This window comes from Tursiops truncatus, chromosome 18, assembly GCF_011762595.2.
Source record: "Tursiops truncatus isolate mTurTru1 chromosome 18, mTurTru1.mat.Y, whole genome shotgun sequence".
Taxonomy (NCBI): Eukaryota; Metazoa; Chordata; class Mammalia; order Artiodactyla; family Delphinidae; genus Tursiops; species Tursiops truncatus.
Genome location: NC_047051.1, coordinates 73,815,947 through 73,837,869, shown reverse-complemented (window position 1 = coordinate 73,837,869; position 21,923 = coordinate 73,815,947). Strand labels below are relative to the sequence as shown.

At 36.3% G+C, this 21,923-nt stretch overlaps 1 protein-coding gene and 1 long non-coding RNA gene across 2 annotated transcripts in view; both read left to right on the top strand.

Moving 5' to 3' along the window:
- The window catches only part of NALF1 (NALCN channel auxiliary factor 1), a 585,420-nt gene that overhangs the window by 84,013 nt on the left and 479,484 nt on the right, over nucleotides 1-21,923 (top strand). The gene's annotated exons all lie outside the window — the stretch shown is intronic.
- LOC141277005 (uncharacterized) overlaps nucleotides 15,470-21,923 on the top strand; it is a 121,096-nt gene continuing 114,642 nt past the window's right edge. Inside the window, exon 1 of the long non-coding RNA XR_012327525.1 lies at nucleotides 15,470-15,523. This is a non-coding gene — a long non-coding RNA (uncharacterized lncRNA). The remainder of the gene's footprint in view (nucleotides 15,524-21,923) is intronic.

Genomic DNA, 21,923 nt, shown 5'->3' with positions numbered 1-21,923 from the left:
GCGGATTAAATCTCCACAGTCGGGGGTTTCCCTGGTGGTGCAGTGGTTGAGAGTCCGCCTGCCGATGCAGGGGACACGGGTTTGTGTCCCGGTCCGGAAGGATCCCATATGCCACGGAGCGGCTGGGCCCGTGAGCCATGGCCGCTGAGCCTGCGCGTCCTGAGCCTGTGCTCCACAACGGGAGAGGCCACAACAGTGAGAGGCCCGTGTACCGCAAAAAAAAAAAAAAAAAACTTCCCAAAATCTTGGAAATAGAATGCAGAAAATACAAGAAACCTTTAAGAAGGACCTAGAGGAACTAAAGGGCAAACAAACAATGATGAACAACACAATAAATGAAATTAAAAATTCTCTAGAAGGAATCAATAGCAGAATAACTGACGCAGAAGAATGGATAAGTGACCTGGAAGATAAAATAGTGGAAATAACTACCGCAGAGCAGAATAAAGATAAAAGGATGAAAAGAATTGAGGACAGTCTCAGAGACCTCTGGGACAACACTAAACGCACCAACATTCAAATTATAGGGGTCCCAGAAGAAGAAAAGAAAAAAAAAGGGACCGAGAAAATATTTGAGGAGATTATATTTGAAAACTTCCCTAATATGGGAAAGGAAATAGTCAATCAAGTCCAGGAAACACAGAGAGTCCTATATAGGGTAAATCCAAGGAGAAACATGCCAAGACACATATTAATCAAACTATCAAAAATTAAATACAAAGAAAAAATATTAAAAGCAGCAAGGGAATACCAACAAATAGCATACAAGGGAATCCCCATAAGGTTAACAGCTGATCTTTCAGCAGAAACTCTGCAAGCCAGAAGGGAGTGGCAGGACGTATTTAAAGTGACGAAAGGGAAAACCTACAACCTACAACCAGGATTACTCTACCCAGCAAGGATCTCATTCAGATTTGACAGAGAAACTACAATCTTTACAGACAAGCAAAAGCTAAGAGAATTTAGCACCACCAAACCAGCTTTACCACAAATGCTAAAGGAACTTCTCTAGGCAGGAAACACAAGAGAAGGAAAAGACCTACAATAACAAACCCAGAACAACTAAGAAAATGGTAATAGGAACATACATATTGATAACTACCTTAAATATGTAAATGGATTAAACGCTCCAATCAAAAGACACAGACTGGCTGAATGGATACAAAAACAAGACCCGTACATATGCTGTCTAGAAGAGACCCACTTCAGACCTAGGGACACATACAGACTGTAAGTGAGGGGATGGAAAAAGATATTCCATGCAAATGGAAATCAAAAGAAAGCTGGAGTAGCAATTCTCATATCAGACAAAATAGACTTTAAAATAAAGACTAGTACAAGAGACAAAGAAGGACACAACATAATGATCAAGGGATCAATCCAAGAAGAAGATACAACAATTGTAAATATTTATGCACCCAACATAGGAGCACCTTAATACATAAGGCCAATGCTAACAGCCGTAGAAGGGGAAATTGACAGTAACACAATCATAGTACAGGACTTTAACACCCCACTTTCACCAATGGACAGATCATCCAAAATGAAAATAAATATGGAAACAGAAACTTTAAATGATACATTAAACAAGATGGACTTAATTGATATTCATAGGACTTTCCATCCAAAAACAACAGAATACACTTTCTTCTCAAGTGCTCATGGAACAATCTCCAGGATAGATCATATCTTGGGTCACAAATCAAGCCTTGGTAAATTTAAGAAAATTGAAAATCGTATCAAATATCTTTTCCGACCACAATGCTGAGACTAGATACCAATTACAGAAAAAAATCTGTAAAAAATACAAACACATGGAGGCTAAACGATACACTGAAATTAGAACTCTCCATAACACCATACACAAAAATAAACTAAAAATGGGTTAAAGACCTAAATCCAAGGCCTGATACTATAAAACTCTTAGAGGAAAACATAGGCAGAACAGTTTATGACATAAATCACAGCAAGATCCTTTTTGACCCACCTCCTAGAGAAATGGAAAGAAAAACAAAAATGAACAAATGGGACCTAATGAAACCTAAAAGCTTTTGCACAGCAAAGGAAACCATAAACAAGACAAAAAGACAACCCTCAGAATGGGAGAAAATATTTGCAAATGAGCAACTGACAAAGGATTAATCTCCAAAATTTACAAGCAGCTCATGCAGCTCAATATGAAAAAAACAAACAACCCAATCCAAAAATGGGCAGAAGACCTAAATAGACACTTTTCCAAAGAAGATATACAGATTTCCAACAAACACATGAAAGGATGGTCAACATCACTAATCATTAGAGAAATGCAAATCAAAACTACAATGAGGTATCACCTCATACCAGTCAGAATGGCCATCATCAAAAAATCTACAAACAGTAAATGCTGGAGAGGGTCTGGGAAAAAGGGAACCTTCTTGCACTGTTGGTGGGAATGTAAATTGATACAGCCACTATGGAGAACAGTATTGAGGTTCCTTAAAAAACTACAAGTAGAAATACCATATGACCCAGCAATCCCACTACTGGGCATATACCCTGAGAAAACCATAATTCAAAAAGAGTCATGTACCACAATGTTCATTGTACTTCTGTTTACAATAGCCAGGACATGGAAGCAACTTAAGTGTCTGTCGACAGATGAATGGATAAAGAAGATGTGGCACATATATACAATGGAATATCACTCAGCCATAAAAAGAAATGAAATTGGATTATTTGTAGTGAGGTGGATGGACCTAGAATCTCTCATACAGAGTGGAGTAAGTCAGAAAGACAAAAACAAATACCGTATGCTAACACATGTATATGGAATCTAAAAAGAAAGAAACAAACAAAAAAACCCAAAACGTTCCCATGAACCTAGGGGCAGGACAGGAATAAAGACAGATGCAGACATAGAGAATGGACTTGCGGACACAGGGAGGGGGAAGGGTGAGCTGGGACGAAGTGAGAGAGTGGCATGGACATATATACACTACCAAATGTAAAATAGCTAGCTAGTGGGAAGCAGCTGCATAGCACAGGAAGATTAGCTTGGTGCTTTGTGACCACCTAGAGGGGTTGGATAGGGAGGGTGGGAGGGAGATGTGAGAGGGAGGGGATATGGGGATATATGTATATGTATAGCTGATTCACTTTGTTATACAGCAGAAACTAACACACCATTGTAAAGCAATTATACTCCAATGAAGATGCTAGAAAAAAAAGTAGAGCTTTTCTTGAAAAAGAAGCTAGAGTTAGTATTTTGTATATTTGTGGAGATTTATTATGCATAAATAGTATTGAATAACACTTTCACATTGAAAACTTAAGGGATAAAAACCTACATCACATATAAAGTAGATATATATCTATGGAGATTTACTGTGCATAAATGGTATTGAATAATGCTTTCACATTGAAAACTTGAGGCATCAAAAGCCTATGTCAGATAGAAAGTTGACCTGGACCCCTCATCAGTACTTACAGTGCAAGACAAAGTGGGTTCTGAGGCATAACACAACTGCCTCTGAGTTGTAGGCAGCTCCCAACAGCAGAAATAATGACAAGAACGTTTTGGGGAACTCTGGGTATTATTGGAGATTATCAAAATAATAGAAAAGCTAAAGTAGATTTAGAAGTTTGAGATATTAGGAGAGTCTGCACTGATGCAGTTTTCCAAGTAGTGCCCGTAGCCTGCTGCAGTTAGGCTCAGGGGCAGCACTTCATCTGTGTCCATACACAGCCAGTGATCTAATGGGGGACTGGCTGGTTTAATTAAGGTTAATGAACAGTCTTTATGGTTAAGCACTATTTATTTATAAATTCTGAAGAATTTTCTATATCTGCTAATGAGTTGCTATTGTTTATCAATTTTACTGGTAGTATGAATTTTTAAAACTTACACTTCTACTTCCAAAAAAGATTTGATTTCATTTTCTTCTACTTGTGTATCAGGTGTTAAAGATGGAGGGAAATTTATTCAGAGAATTGTTCAAACTGTCCATCCTTGTTCTTAATAAATGTTTCTGGAGATCTCAATTAGTAGAAAAAAAATAATTCTCAATAATTTTGTTTACATCCAAATGTTTCTGAGACTACCATGTACTGAAAATTTGTTGTGCCCCTTAGTGTTAGGATATTTCCATAGATTATCTCTAGTCCTGAGAAGGAGTCCCAGGTATAGGTAGGTATGTTTACTTCTACTTTGTAGAAGAGAAGTCAAGAAACACAGTAGTAAAATAACTTGCCACAGGTGTGCAGTACTTAGCCTGTCCGAGCCATAGTTTTAGAAATAACCTTTCATTCATTTATTGAGTACTTACTACAGCCCATATACTGTTCAAAACGCTGTAGATGTAATGCCTAATTTTATTCTGAAAAGAATCTTATAGGGTATGTATCATTGATCCTCCTCTCAGTTGTAAAAACTGAGGCTCAAATAAGTGAAATAATCTGTTAAAGGCCACAGGACTCTTCACTGACAGCTGAGATATGCATTCAGGTTCATCTGCCCCCCACCCCCGCTCTAGTCCCCAGGAGTGTTTGCAGGAATGACAGCCCAGTGATGGTTCCTGGGAGTTTTGCTTTCTCAGTGTCTCTCTCCTTTATGCATGTCTCCTCACTCCTTAAACTTATTTCTTCTTACATAAAAACATAAAAATGAGAAAAACACTCTGTGAAGATCTAGCCCTGCCTCAGAGTATGTACTAAAGCAGGGTATGATATCATATGTAAACAGAAAAATTCTATCATGAACGGCATTACAGGGTTATATAAGCAACCACACATACACATGTAATGTATGTAATACGATTTATATGAAATGACCTTTAGCAGCACCCATATAACTCTTACACTATTACATGAAAGTACATGATACAGTTAACATTCTCTCTAACTCTATGGTAGTAAAGCAATTCTAGGATACTTTTCAGAAGGAACACAGCTGTCCCCTAACTGATATACAGATATGGGACATCCTAGAATACTCTGATGTGGACCAGGAAACTAAATCTTGCAAAGCCTTTATAGAGCATTTTAGGACAATGGACTAGCATGTAACAACCAGTCATTGCTACTCTCCTTGGATGTACAGCAGGGAGAGGGAATCCTGGGCCCTTGACTTCATTTCATCTGGCCCTGGGGGTAACAGGAAGTGACAAGCCATTTGCGCATCCAGTCACAAAGCACAATGTGACCTTAGAAAAACTACCTTAAGAGGTCACGTGGTATGGATTTCTAGCTTGTTAATTTTTTCCTCTGCTTCTGCTTACACGTGTCATTTATTTCTTTGTATGTGAGAAAAACACACTGTGGGGTATTCCTCTGTCACTTTCTGCATGTGAATCTCTTTATATTTCCTCCTCTTCTGTTGCATTTTTCCTCTTACTCTTTTGTCTCCCAACCCCCCCACCAGTTCTAATTCTTTCTGTTGTCAGTTACCGGCTTCTTTTATTGATAATATAAAATAAAAGTATAAAAAAAGTCTGAGCTGCTTTTGGGCTCCTTCTGTAATATGAAAATCAAAATGAATTTGTTTTTACTTCTGTAGCTTTTAGATGATTCTTTTTATGGATCAGACGCTGTTCAAACAAAGAGTAGGGCCTGAGTCCACATTCTCTTTCCATGAACTGTTTTGAATCCAGTACATGAAATAAATATATGATAATTTGCAATTTAGAAGTTTTGTTGCATTCAATTTATTTTAGTGAAATTTGTCTTCTATTTTAAATTGAAGCAGCACTCTTTGATCATTGCTTTAATACAAAGGTACCAATATGCTCACAACATATGAGAGGAAATTTTTCTCATATATTACACATACAGATACAAATTCTGTCATAGGTTGGCAACAATTCTCTAAAATACCCTGTTTGACACTTTACTCATCAGCTTAAATCTGTATTGAGTATATATGTCATTAACCCAGACAGTATTTGGGACAACAGATTCACTACAGATTTCAATATGTATTTCTCCTATTATTATTAATGCTAATAAGCCTGCATTTTGATCTGTTGTGTAGTATAATTTCACTTGAAAGAAAATTTTTAGTGACCTAGTCATACATTTTCTTTGATTTTTGCTTGATTTAAAAAGGAAATGTTTTGGTGAGCACATCGTTATCTACAACCTACTCCTTTGCAAAGCAGAATTTCTAACACATCTGCTGAGCTGCTGTTTGCTTTAGCTTGCTGTCTAATATGAAAGATGTCTGTTTTGTTTACTTGATCTCTAGGGATGATACAGATTCATCTTACTAACACCACCCTTGGTGAGACTTACTGAGGTTCTCAGGTAGCCGTTAGCCACAGTGCTCTTGTGCTAGAAAGGGAATGGCACTGAAAATAGGCTTATTGCAGCTGCACCTGTATCTGTAATTACACCCACCTCCCAACTCAACATGAAGAATAATCACAGAGTGTAAAGATGGATGATCTTTCTCTTCTTTATGGTTTTTGTAAATTTTTACAATGAGCAAAGAAAAAACTCAGCTAAAATATATTTATTTTTATAAAAGAGAGTAATGTGACCTACATAAAGAGGAATTTAAAACAGCTAGTTTATTAGACCCTAAAGGAATGTGATTTGTCATAGACATAATATGTTCCTCAAATATTTATAAAGGTTAATAATAGCTACTCTCCAAATATTTCATTCCTTTTAAAACCACCCAAATCTAGGTAATATTTATTAATTTAAATATTTTTTAATTTAGTAGGCTTAAATAAACTAAGGATGTTTCAGGAGCAATCAGTGAGAATAGGTTTTATAAATGAGGCAAGCAAACTATCTCTTTTCATTTATTGTGAATATAAAACATGAATGGGCAGGAATTCTATTTACTAAATGGTATTATGAGAGACCAGTTAATTTCTTTTAAAAATCTGTCCTCATTTTTAAAACCTATCCTTATTTCAAAATCTATTCTTAAATAGTGTTAACTGTATGTTAATACTATATACATTTATTATATACATACACATAGTTGGAACTAAATAGATAAATATTATGTAAGTGGGTGTGCAAGTTTATGTGCTCAGCTCTAACAGCTAATCAAAATAAGGTGACACTTTCGTGTGCTGTCACTTATATAACCAAACTATACTGTCCCATCCACATTAACCTGATATTGAGCCTTGGAATTTTGTCGTTAGATAAATATTTTAGGGAGAAATTTAGAAACCCCACTGGACTGGATTCATTCAGGACAGATTCTGATGATACCAGCTCTTTGGAAATGGGTATTTATGGTTTGTTGAACATTGTGGTGTAATGAAAATATGTAAATTGCAATTAACACAACAAAGTTGAAAAATGAGAAAGTTGTGAGATTTCAGTATCTTCTCTGCTAAGCTGCTTGTGCATGTGGTGGTGGGGATTTCTGTAGTATTCTAATCCTAGCAACGTATTTTCTTTCCATTCAGTGATAACTCTCATTCAGAGAAGTGGCAAATATACCTACTAGGTAGCTCTTTCAGTGGCTGAGGAGCAGCTCTTGTTTAACACATTGTTAAGGATGCAGTAATTTGCACTGACTTGAAAAGCAGGGACTGATATCCTCTGTGCATAAGCTACTCCCGAGTTGTAAGATAAATCACTTTATAATCTGTCTTGGTTCTTTCAGTCCAGTGGCTGGAAAATTACTAATCAAATGTAGTTTTCTAAAGGACTTGACTCTTGAGATCACATAGTTGACCTCGGCACAGAGAATATTTTGCGGGAGAAATTGTAAACTCCGTTAAAGTATGTCCCAATACATCACTGGGTATTTTGCACTGTTTCCACTGACTTTATTGATCTTGGTCATCTGATGAATATTTCTGTGATAGAAGAGACTTCTAGCTATTATGCTTTACATGTTTGACAACACAGAACGGCCATTTTGGCATAATCACATGAATTTTTAGGTGCTGTTTTTAAGTCAAATGTACTTGGTTTTCTGTTTCTTGATTTTTTTTTTAACATTACTGTCACCTAGATGAGACAAAGTCTCTTCATTAGGATATTTTACCAGATATTGATGTCAAGGTATCTCAGTCTCTCTCTCTGTGATAAATAGATACGGATATGGATACGGATAGAGATAACGGATACAGATCTAGATATAGACATCAATATAGAGATATACAGATACAGACATATTTACAGATTTTATGTATATAATAAAGCTTTGCCTTGGTGGTGTAGTGTATTGCAGTCTGTTTCCTTTCCTATCATGCCCAGGTTTCATAATATTTCTACCTCAGCTGAAAGAAGTGAGAAAGAAAACGAAATGGTCACCACAGTGGGGAAAGTTCCTTGATGTTATGGTAACTCAAAGTATGTTGCTTGGCAGGCTCTCCCAGAGCTCAGGGGCCGGAAAGGTTTGAAGACCAAACTAAGAAGATCGAATTACTGGGACTATGATGTTTATTTAAATGTACAGTGCAAAGCATTAGGAAGAAAATATTAGGACAGGGTGCCAGTGGGGTGGGGCAGCTTTTGATCAAGTAAGGTAGACCTCTTGGCCTGTGGTGGGAAAACTCACCCAAATGGCTGGACATCTGGTAGTCCTGTCTTTATATAACTTTTTATAGTATTGCTTTATTAATTCAGTGACATGAAATAGTAAATATTTGACTAGGAGAATGTATATATTATATTTTTGCATATATCACTATAACCCCAAAGTCAGTGACAGAAATAATTAGCTATTTCTAAACTTTCCAGTAATATCAATTGGCTGCTTTTTCATTAATGTTTGTTTAGGACAGGTAGAAACAGACCTCAGAGCTTAGCAAGAAATATTTTTGAAGAAAACTTGAAATGGAAACCCTATCTACTATTTTTCTCCCCAGTGAACTGGAAAGGCCTGCCATTTTTTTTTTTTTAATTTCAGTATGGAAAACTTCAGTATAGATCCCAGGTGTTCTAAAAGTACATCATCCGAGAACCAGTGATTTAGTCTGAAGAAAATAATAACAGGGCAACTAAGTAGCTATTTTAAGAATGTAAGTGGACATTATATGGAGGATGGCATCTAGTGATACTTAATTTACCAGAGTCACTATTTTCAGCCATTGAAATCCCATTGGTGACTAATTCTTGGGGGAAGAGGAGGGGGTTTAAGAACACTTTAAATGGATACCTCTTATTTGTGTGGATATTGATTTTCTCATTTTCTCGTTTCTGTTGTAGTATGTTTAGAAGATTTTACGAAATATATGAAATATATGGTTTCAAATGATTTGTTGGATGCCAGAATAAATGATGAATTCATTTTTCTCTCTTTAAGCTAAAATTTGAGACCTATTAGAAGAAGAAAAAATTATCAGAACAGATGTGTTCATTGTTATTCTTTTCAGCATCTACAAAGGCTGATATCCAGAGGCTGGAAAATCTGTAATTCTTTTCCTTGTTTCAGTTCCCTCTCTGAAAAACTCATAATAGTTTCTCAGTACCCCTCAGATACAATCAAAACTCCTTAAGAAAATTTATGACTTTCTTTTTTTAATGATTTTAAAATTGTGTTTAAAAAACCTATAACATAAAATTTACCTTCTTAGTCATTTGTAAGTGTACAGTTCTATAGCATCAAGTATATTTACATTGCTCTGCAGCAGATCTCCAGAACATTTACAAATGTTCCTTGCAAAACTGAAACTCTGTACGCATTAGACAACAACTCCTCATTTCCCCCTCCTCTCCAACCTCTGACCACCACTGTTCTATAAGACTTTCTTCATCCAGCTCCTGCCTATGCTCTCTGATTTTTCTCTAACCCATCTCAAAACCTGCTCTCCAGGCACACACCGTCTTTCCATTACCCATTCAAACTCTCATTTCGGGACTTTGGTCTATGTTCTTTCCATTGGTTAGGACACTCTTCCCCCACCTCTAGTATTGTTAACTTATGACTCAACTTTCACATATAGACTTACATGGCTCTCCTAGAGTGGAAGATGTACACCTAACTATGTGTTCTTATGTGCACCTTATATTTCCAACTGCCACAAAAATGGCTTTAAATTTTTTCTAACAGAATATGAGTCTTTGAAACTAAAAATGTGCTACACAAATAAGAACATCCATTCCTTCCCATCATTTTATTCCTGGCACCATAGCACACACTAAATAAATACTTGTTGATTGAATGAATGGGTCAGTGCTCAAAATGCCTAAATTTGAATTTTATTTTGTCACCTACTGGTTGTATGCCCTTGAATACATAAAGATAATTATGATGACAGTAATAATGATTACGACAATAGTGATAGTAGTAGCAAGATGCTATCCCTGACATTTCAGAGCACTTATTACATGCTAGGTATTTTTTAGCCCTTACTTATATTAACTCATTTAATCTTCATAATAACTCTATGCAGTAGATATTATGATTATGCCCATTGTCAGATGAGGACAGAGAATGGGGATATTAAGTGATTTGTCCAAGGCCACACAGTTCAAAAGAACAGAACTGTTCGTAGAATCAGACATTTTGAATCTGAAGTCACGTTTAGAAATATTGCTTGAAGTGTTGGGGCCCCACTTCCTTATATAATAACGATTACTGTAACCATTTCAAATATGGATGATGAGCATTAAATCTATGAAAGTTGCTTAGTACAATGCCTGGTATGTAGTGAAAATTCAATAAATGACAGCAACTACTGTCATAATAAATGTTAAGTGCCTTGCTCAGTGCTTCTAATGATGGAGGCTTTCAATAAATGTTAGCTCCTGTCTTCTCTTTCTTCCCCCTTAATTAGAGCAAGTCAGAGGCAACTACTAGTGCAATAGAATGAGGTCAAGAGCATGTTGCAGTGGCCGCCAAGAAAATGAAATATAATTGGTACAAGCTGTAGAAGAATGGTGCAGATTCAAGAAGAAAACGGCTTCCTGTAACTGAGTGCTAGTACTTTCCTGGGATTGTGGCAGAAATGTCTGGCATTTAGATAATGCTTATAACTTTGAAAGCTTGTTCACATTTTTCATATCCTTTTTATTTCATAGTTGACTTTGAGAGAAAGGTTAGACTATCACAATTCCCATTGTACAAAGTGATTTGCTGAAGATAAGAATAGTTAGGGTACAAAGAGGAACTAGAAATTGTATTTCTAGAACGCTTGTCCTGTAAAAATATAATTCTTCATCACAACAGGACTTTTTGAAAGTGGAAGGAGAACCTTAGCAGTTAAGTTAGTACAACAGACATAAACTGGGACTGCCCAGGGCCCGCCAGGAGGTATGTTGCCCTTACTTCTACTCATATTCTTCCTTGTACATCTTTTCTTTTCTCTTGCCCCACAAGCAAGCATCACATTGATTTAAAATATTCCTCATCCTTGATCCCCAGAGAAGGAGTTATTTCTCCTCCTCAGGGCTTCCATAGTTGCATTTATTATGCACATGTATATGTGTGTAAATCAAATGTATCTAATAGAAAAAATGAGAAATTTACCTTGACGCAGTGACTGTATATACATGTACGCGTGAGTGTGTGTGTGTGTAAATACGCACACATATACGTATGTCAGATATGTCACGTATATTTGACAAAGACTGAAAGGCCGGTATACTTGATACGGTTTCCTTCTGCGACTGAACTATCCTTTGCTCTATTGAACCTCCTTTTATCAGCTGTATTAAATCATATGTCAGTTGCCTAGTGCTCATAATAAAGTACCACAAACTGGGTGGCTTAAAACAACAGAAGTGTATTGTCTCACTGTTCTGAAGGCTTGAAGTCCAAAACCAAGCTGTTTGCAGGGTTGACTGTTTCTGAAGGCTCTGAGGGAGAATCTGTTCAATCTCTCTCCTAGCTTCTGGTAGCCCCACATGCCCCTTGACCTACAGATGCATCACTCCAATCCTCTACCTCACAAGTCTTCACATGGCATTTTCCCTGAGGGTCTGTGTCTTTATATGCCCATCTTCTGTGGTCATATTGGATTAGGGACCCATCCTGCTCTTGACATTACACTTACAATGATCCTATTTCCAAATAAGGTCACACTCTGAAGTACTAGGGGTTAGAAATTCAACATATTTGGGGGGGAAGAGAGCACAATTCAACCTATAATAAGTAGTAAGAGCCAAATGCAATCATCCTGTAGGAGGATTTGCCATTGTTGCACAGTCTGTGTAAATCTGTTTTTTGTTAATCTGTGTTTTAGTAAAGAAAGAAAATATAAGAATTAATTGGGTCTACTGAAGATATAACCTCATATGACCTTCCCTTTTCATTGAATGAAAGATGGTGATGGGGTTAAATTTTATAGACAGGAATTATAAGCAGAGTTACTACAGAATGAATATTTTGTTATTTTCTCCACTTGCTGTGTTTAAAAGATATGCAAATTATTTCCCTCTTTAAATTTACAAAACTTTACTACCATTTTATTGATAATGTTATATTGATTGTATTCATTTTATATTTGTTTTAGTCATGCACAGTTGTTTATTGGAATGGGAAATAATTTGGCCTGTTAGTGGAATTATAGATTATTAGATAGATACTTCACACTCCAGAAAACGTGACAAAGAAGTTATTATTGTAACTTGCTCTGGTTTCACGTAAACGAAACAGCATAGTGGTGTCTGGATGGACTTCTCATTCCCAGCAGAACTTACCTGGAGGAAAGAACCAATAGGATTGAGAACAGCGTCCTGGGCAGAATGACAGATCCTCTGGGAAGACATCAACAGTTTCAAGCAATTAAGTCCCCAAGAGACAGGCAGAGTAAATACCATTTGAAGATAGCTAATTGAGGCTCCACATAGAGAGGATGAAAGAGGTACTGAGCAGGTAGGGCAGAGAAAACGCAGGTAGAGTGTTGGCTAATGGCTTCTATGCGAGTTGAAGTGCCGGGATTAGCTCCTCGTCTGGCAGGCACCAACTAAACCAGCTAGTCCCCTGGGACGATTTGGAAAATGGATCTGGACTCATGAGAGCCAGCTTCACGTGCAAGAATGAGAGACAGGCATGGACCCATTCCCTCTAACAATTTCTACCAAGGTAAAGGGGTATTCTTCAAAGATAGCTGCAGGTAGCTTTCCCAACCTTGCAGTTTGCCATCTCTTTTTAAGCAATTGACTCCTCAACCCAAGAGGACAGTCTCAAAAACCCCACAAGCACCTTTCATATCCCTGCTCTGAGACCCCCAGGGTTCCCCACTAGGAAACTGACATCATTTGTAAAGGTCATCCTCGGCCCCTCTCAGACGAGGTAACCTAGTGTGGCTTCCTAGAGTCTTGCAACCTGGAGGTAGGGTTTTGGGTTTTGTTGTTCTTTATTGAGACACTGAATAAAATGATTCCATACTTAACCTTTTTTTCCATTATGCATAAGACATTATTTTAAACATGCATTGTTAGGAAAGCCAAAGGTATGGCAAGTATAACATGCTTTTTATTGACTCAGCAAATGAGTCATATAATAAAATAATGAATGTGCTTTTATATAGAACTTAAAACGGAATTATTTGATAGCTTTGATCATTTGAGATTGATGAATAGGATGATGTCAATACAGCAATGGAAAAAAATTGTTTTGGAAATTATCAGTTTTGTCAGCATAAAATCCACACATATTAATAGTGAAGTAGGGAGGAATAACATAGATAAGCAGGTATGGTTGAAATCAAAATCCAATCAGAATTCTTTTGATCTTTTTAAGCCATTTCTCATTGGTTATTTTGCTTATATTGCCTAAATAACATAAGAGAGTAACTGCATTTTGGTGTTACTTCCTCTTTTCATTTTTGCAGGGTGGTGTTGGGGAGTTGCCACTGTCAGTTGGATATATGAATGAAATAGCCAAATACAGAGATAATTGATTTATCTCTCTGATTAGTCCCTGTACAGTTGGTAGTGGAAAATGATTTAATACCATTCATAATGTTCAAAAAAGAGATTATGCACGAGCCATTATCATTAAGGGTGACATATCACAAAACTCAAGATGATTTTACAGAATTTTTCAAACTGTTTAAATCCTTTAAGCATCCAGTTTGGAAAAAAAACATAAACCTTCAAAACAGTCAAGTGATTGACTTGACAGATGCTTTATTTTACTGATCAGCCAATAAAACTAAGAAGTCATCTTAAAGTCTTAGAACAGGTCTGTTCTTCAGTGACAAAATCAATAATTTAATCAATTACATAAGGGGAAATATGTGTGTATATGTGTATGTGTGTGCGTGTGTACATGTAAACATATATTCACCTAAGTTTTTCAAAATGAAAGAGATACTTTGGGAGTAATGATACGTTCAACTCTTTATATCTATAATGATTCTTTACTATCTATGAGACAAAATTCAAAGGGTTTTATAGTTAGGGGCTGCATTTTTACAGATCTCTAGCTTCTTACTGTTCAAATAGACTTTCAATAGTATCTGTCGAGTGAACAAAATCAAGGCCAAAGCTGTTAACTGGAGTGTGAAGCTGTGCGTGATGTTCCTCTTCATCTCCCCAAATAAAGCCTCCGTTAAGGTTATGTTCATCCTCGCCACAAATCTCCCACCCTTCCTCCCGCTGCAGTAACATGCGTGGAAGGCCTTCCTTCCTTCGGGCTGCTACAGTGGTGATCTCACCTGACCAGCTGGATCGTGCAGGCTTCATACCTTCCTGTTTTCTCTCTCATGGCTCTGCACCGGCATGTACTGCCTCCTGGCCTTGCTCCTTGTGTAAAGGTGTGGACCATGTCTCCAGTCTCATCACACCTTGAATAGGGCAAGGCCTTTGTGCTAATATGAGTCTTTAGTCTGGAATCACATCTGTGTATAATTTTTTTTTCTTTTACAAAGTACCATTGGATGAATATTTATAATGAGGGACAACTGGAAGTTAAGGCACATGTCAATTTGTAGCTTTTAATATGAACTTATTAAATGAAACTTATGACAGTAGTGCATCAAAGAATTCATGAGACTAATTGTGAAGATTTGTGTGACAAGTGAATCTAATGTCATTACAACAAAATCAGATCCTTAAACCTTCGTATTTGACCAAACAATTAATTTCACAAAGCACTGAGTCTCCTGTCCTTGTTTATTGTGTGAAAGAGAAAGTGCACATCTTCTTTTTGAGGTTAATTGTTGTCTTCACGGCTCACACACCCTCTTTCCTTGCACCCTTTCAAGATTGCCTCTGACCCGTGACATACTTGTGAAAATTGATATTCATGGTTTATGGGCCACAAGGAATGATTTTAACGGTAACTAATCCCTGGACGTGTTCAATACAGTTAAGCGTGAATGTTGAATAAGGGCTAAACATTTTTAAATGACAACTGTGAGGGTACAGAAGCTGTGTCAGGCCTGCCTAGGCTAACGATTATTTTCTTTTCTGTTAAATGTGGAGCCTGCATCATGACTTTATGTATTTACGGTTTATGTGTGTCTGTATTAGTGCTTTATATGCACTGACATTAAACTCATGTCATATTTCCTTATGCTTGATTCTAGTACTCTACATATGTCCTCCTCAAAGTACAGTCCGTGGACCAGCAACATTGGCATCACCCAGGGGAAGCTGTTAAAAATGCAGAATTCAGGTGCTGCCCTCAACTACTTCGTCAAAAATATTGAGTTTTAACGAGAACCCCCAGCCTAATGTTTTCTATGCATATTGAAGTTTGAGGGCTGTTCTACATCTCTATGAAATGTACTCTTTGTAGAGATGTGAATTAGTATTTGGTTTTGAAACATTGCCAGTTGCTTTGGGGAAGTTAGAGTGCCTAGAAAAAGTCATTTAATATTTTTCATAACAAAGTCTTCTAACTTCTACCTGGTGGATGGAGATTTTACTCCGGAGTCACACAGATGGAATATTACAAAGAAACATTAAACATAACGTCTTTAGTAACCTAAAAGGCAAGATTTCATTAGATACTCTATGTGTAGCAGGCCTAAATATTGCTGAAAGTAGGTTCTTTCTCATTAGTGACCCTTTTGTCCTTAGTTGTCACATTTGTAGTCCTAGAAATCTACAGAACTGTAGTAGAATTGTATATAAATAAAAATTTTGGCCAAGTGAATTTGCTGGATCTGATTTCCATTGCTACTTAAGTAAAAGGGCTTCCAGTGGCACTGCTAAAGATTTTATGTTCTGAGAGAAATTCTACCGGCTGAAACTTTGGGTCAGTTCTCAGTCTGCGGCAGACTGTAACTTTTCCCTGCGAGTGTACATATGTGCAAACACATGAGCACTCAAACATACTTAGAATCAATTCTGAGCAGCTCTAATAGTTTTGTCTATCAACCTCAGTTCATTATAGGAGCCGTGGCAGTTAGAGGGATAAATAGAGAACAATTCTTGCCTTCTGGGCATTTGTAATATAGTGTGCAAGATAAACTGAACAGAAATCATCCCCGTATGAAATGTAACAGAAGAGCCCCTGATTACTTTGGGTAGAGTAATCAAAAAGACTTTTCTTTTTGGATAAACTGGTATTTAATTGATCCTTGAAAGATACACGACACTCCAACAGGTAGAAGAAAACAAGAACATTTTAATTGGAAGCAACAGTGTGAACAAAGACAAGAAAACCAAAAATGGTGAGGACTGGAGAGGAAATAGTTCCACTGAGGAAAATGGTGGAGAGAAGACGATTTGAAGCTATAGCTTCTGTAAGTGTCAGAGGCTAAACTAGAAACTCTGCATTTTATTTAGAAAGTGAAAGTGAAAGGTAAGACTGTGTGTGGAAAGTCATGGGATCTAAGCAGAGCCCTTGGCAGAGGGATCTGGCAGCGCACACACAAAATGTTTTTTTTTTTGTTTGGTTTTTTTTTTTTTTTTTTTTTTTTTTCGGTACGCGGGCCTCTCACTGTTGTGGCCTCTCCGTTTGCGGAGCACAGGCTCCGGACGCGCAGGCTCAGCGGCCATGGCTCACAGGCCCAGCCGCTCCGCGGCATATGGGATCTTCCCAGACCGGGGTACGAACCCGTGTCCCCTGCATCGGCAGGCGGACTCTCAACCACTGCGCCACCAGGGAAGCCCCCAAAATGTTTTTGTTATCTTTAAAGATTTTGTTCTTTCTTTTTGGTTTGGGGAGTTGATTTACTCAGGAAATACTTGACAAGTTCTATCTCTTGAGCCCTAGCTCCCATATGTGATAACAGCTACTGGAAAATTTCTGTAGCCTCAAGAGTTCTCACAAGTAACTAGATCCCTTGTTTTTGTTATAAAGCTGAAATGTATCTCTTTAACTCTTTGCCCTTATATTTCATTTCAATTGGTCAACAATTTTAGAGCTGAGATTTGAAATTATATTCAACAACGACCATAGGAGACACACAGGATTGATACTACCTATCAATTGACCAGAAGACTGTAACTTCTTCATGAAAAAGAATCCCAGAAAAAAAATGAGAAAAATTGAAAATACCAAAAATTGAAGGAAGAGAGCTCTACTTGCCACCACTGCATAGTACTTACATCTTCTCACCTTTCTAATAGCTTAGGTATATAAAGGCATTATTTTTATAAATATTGGTAGGCTGAAAATACTCAAGTCAATTTAGAAGACAAATGTGAAAAGACACTTCTTAAAGTAGTTAACTACAAAATGGTGTGGTCTTAGAAAGAAAACATCATTAAGAACCATCTTCTTCAACTTTCATATGAAGGACAGAAATCTTCTGTCTCTTTTCTGGTTTCCATCCAGGTTTTGTTTAAATTCATTTATTGACAATTTTCTTCATTGAAATTTTCAAAACAGCATCTGGAAAGCCCTTTTATCTTGAATTGATTGGAAATCAGAGGAGAACCATTCAGTGGTCTACTTGTTTGTCCATCCCTGACCCCAAACTAGGAAACTGGGAACACATTTTTAACTTCTGCTTAGAACTTTGGTATTTTTCTAAGCTTATATTCTTCAAATGTTCCATACATGGTATAAATTATTTCTGTGTGTATTTTTGTCTGTATAAAATTTCTAAGTACTCTGATATCCTTTCTTTGGATGAGTTCCCAGGAAAGGACCAGTAAATGCAAATTAGATCAAAGACTTTTCAAATAATTGCATTAAAAATCACTGTCATGTATCTAATTTCACCGTTATTACATAAATAAAAATATAACTTTCACTTCAAAAGTAGGACAAAAATAATCTCAGAATAAAACAGCCCTTATCTGACAGCAACTTAATTTTATCATACGTAGCAAAACTCTGCACAATATAGTCCTTATTTTTTTCACTTTTTTCCGTGGATTACAGAAAAATCTCTTCATGGTCAGCAGACCAAAATTTTGAAAGCAGCCTTCTCTGTGACCTCTATTTTGTCAATATCTCTTTGTAAAATGTTATATCAGAATTGAACACAGTGCTCTAAAGTGTAGTCTTCTCCTGTTTGGACATGCGTCCTGGGAAGGTGCAGCCAAATACTGCATTAGGTATTTTTGTCAGCATTATCATTCTGTTTGCTCATCTTGCACTCAGAAGAAACTCTCAGCTCTGCCACTCCACGTCTTTATCTGTGCAGTTAACTTTTTGAACCTAAAGGCGACACTTTATATTATCCTTTTCAATTATATCAGTACTGCATTCTGTTGAGAACTTTCAAAATAATGGTGATGTATATCTGTAGTTTCATTTAAAATTTTTTATTTAGCTGTATTTGACATATAACATGTTAATTTCATTATGTTGTACATACAGATGTTTGTATATATTGCAAAATGATCAACACAATAAGTCTAGTTAACATCCAGCACCATACATAGTTACAAAATATTTTGTGTGTGATAAAGTCTTTTAAGAACTACTCTCTTAGTAACTTTCAAATATACATTGAAGTATTATTAACTATAGTCACAGTGCTGTACGTTACCTCCCCTTGACTTAAATTTATTTTAAAGCTGGAAGTTTGAACTTCTTAACCTCCTTCACCCATTCTAAAGTTTATTGCCAATGTTTTCAGGCTGTCAAAAAAATTGAGCATAAAAATTTTTTCAGGGTGTATTCTGTGTATCATTAGTATGTCGTATTTCCTTCTTGACATAAATAAAAAATGTATCAGTCTTACGTATTTAAAAAAAGTCTGCCAGGTTGAAGTTTTGGCAGACACAGCTTGGTATACCTTAATCATCTGCTCAACATTTTTTGTAATGAGTATTTCAAATAAAAATTGTATATATTTAAGGTATACAACATAGTGATTTGATATACATAGTGAAGTGATTACTACAGTCAAGCTAATTTACATGTTATCTCTTCACATAGTTACCATTTTGTGTGTGTGAAGAGTGTACCTGAAATCTATTCTCATCATATTTCCAGTGTTCAGTACAGTATTATTAAATATAGTCATCATGTCTGTACTTTAGCCTTGCTCATCCTGCATAACTGCAAACTTGTACCCTTTCACCAACATCTCTTCATTCTCCTCCCTCAGCCCAGCCCCTGGTAACCAATGTACTACTCTCTGTACCTGTGAGTTTGACATTTTTTTAAAATTCCACATATAAGTGAGATCAGACAGTATTTATGTTTCTCTGTCTGACTTATTTCACTTAGCATAATATCCTCCACGTTCATCCATGTTGTTGCAAATGGCAGTATTTACTTCTTTCTCATGATGAAGGTAGATGGATAGATAGATAGATAGATGGAGATAGAGATATCACATCTTCTTTGTCCATTCATCTGTTGATGGACACTTAGGTGATTTCCATATCTTGGTTATTGTAAATAATGCTGCAATGAACAGGGGGTAAAGACATCTCTTTGAGATACTGATTTCATCTCCTTTGGGTATATACCCAGAAATGAGATTGCTGGATCATATGGTAGTTCTATTTTAAATTTTTTGAGGAATCCCCATACTGATTTCCATAATGGCTGAACCAATGTGTATTCATTCCACCACAGTTCACCAGGGTTCCCGTGTTCTCACACCCTCACCAGTACCTGCTATCTCTTGTCTTTTTGATAGTAGCTACTTTTAACAGGTATTTGAAGATATCTCATTGTGATTTTGATTTGCATTTCCCTGATGATGTTGAGAGCCTTTTCATATACCTGTTCGCTGGCTGTATGTCTTCTTTGGAAAAATGTGTGTTCAGGTCCTTTGCCCAGTTTTTAGTTGGGTTATTTGTTTTCTTGCTATGTAGTTGTTTGAGTTCCTCATATATTCTGAATATTAACTCATCAGATGTATGGTTTGCAAATATTTTCACCCATTCTGTAGGTTGTCTCTTCACTCTGTTGATTTTTTTCCTTTGCTGTGCAGAAGCTTTTTAGTTTAATGAAATACCATTTTTCTATTTTTGTTTTGTTGCTTGTGTTTTGGGGGTTATATCCAAAAAATCATTGCCTAGACCAATGTCAAGACACTTTTCCCCTATATTTTGTTTTCAATAGTTTAATGGTTTCAGGTCTTACATTTAAGTCTTCAACCCATTTTGAGTTGATTTTCGTATATGGAGTGAAATAAGGGTCCAATTTCATTCTTCTGCATGTGGAAAACCAGTTTGATACCACTTACCAAAGAAACTGTCCTTTTCTCATTGTGTGTTCTTGGCACCTTTGTTGAAGTTCAATCTCCATAAATATGTGAATTTTTGAAGTTTTGGCGAACGCTGCTCTGTATTTCTTCATCTGTTCCACATCTTCAAGAAATGGCTGCATTGTTTTTGTCATGATCAAATGCATTATTTAAATTAAGACAGTAACAAGAAAAAAAGATTGATTATTTTGCTGCCAAGAAATGCAGCAACCAATTTGGGGTTAGAAAAAAAGTTAGAAATGTGTCAAGATACTAAAAATGGCCTTTGGAAGAGAGGAAAAAAATCTAAATCAAAGGGTGGATGGCCAAAGAGAGACCCATGGTTACACTGAGCTTTGCTTTACAGAAGAAAGCAGTTTTGTTCTTATGCTGACTCTTTAAATAAAGGTGATGAGTTGACCATGAACAAATGGTTGAGCCTGCAATCTACTTGGAAGGGTTTAGAGCGTAACCAAGTGACTTAAAAAGCAGCTCTAAGTCTCATAAAAATCTGTTTTCATCTTTAAACACATAATAATTATGTTAATGGCCAGAGTCTAAATGTTGGCTGATATGATGGTGAAAGGCAATTAGAAAATCAATAGACTGGCAATCTATTGTAGAGAAAAGGAGAAAGATGGTGTTGTGTAATGTGTATAGTAGATATAGCATTGGACAGGTAGTCAAAACATCTGACGTGCCGTTAATTACTAAATTTGATTCATTTAATATTTTTCATTGTGTATTAGACAACAATGATTGAATCTTTCTTACATTTATTGGCATTTTGAAAAAATTTGACATTTGATACAATAGTAAATGTGAATATACTTTGTAAAACTTAAAATCTATATTTTTGTTACCATGTGCAAAAATTCTAAGCACTTTGGATGAATTTCATTCTATATTATTATAAATTGTAAATGTATATAAATATATTATAGATAACTATGTGTAATATATATGTGTAATATCCTTATATTCAGTAATAAAACTTTGAGTAAGTTTGTATTTCTTTCAAGTTTATTTTGGGATAGGCAGTCACTTATAGGGTATATAGCTATGAATTTCTGCATTATATTCCTCATCATGATTTAGCATTTGAGACATAAATATTTTATAGGGTAGTATCTTAATAGGACTAGAAATTGTACATGTTCAGTACCATTCACCAGGTGATATATACGATAGAAAAGTCTGTTGAAATTAATTAGATCTGTTTTAAAAAGGAATTATTTATTTTAGTTCAGTAAATTGTGCATGTATGAGATGAGTTGATCTAACTTTGTAATTGATATATGAATAGATATTTTTAACCTAAAATAGTCAAGCCAGTTAATTTTTGTGTGTACTTAATCCAAAGACCAGTTGTTTGGCACCATATAGCTATTATTTTTTTGGCGATACGCGGGCCTCTCACTGTTGTGGCCTCTCCCGCTGCGTAGCACAGGCTCCGGACGCGCAGGC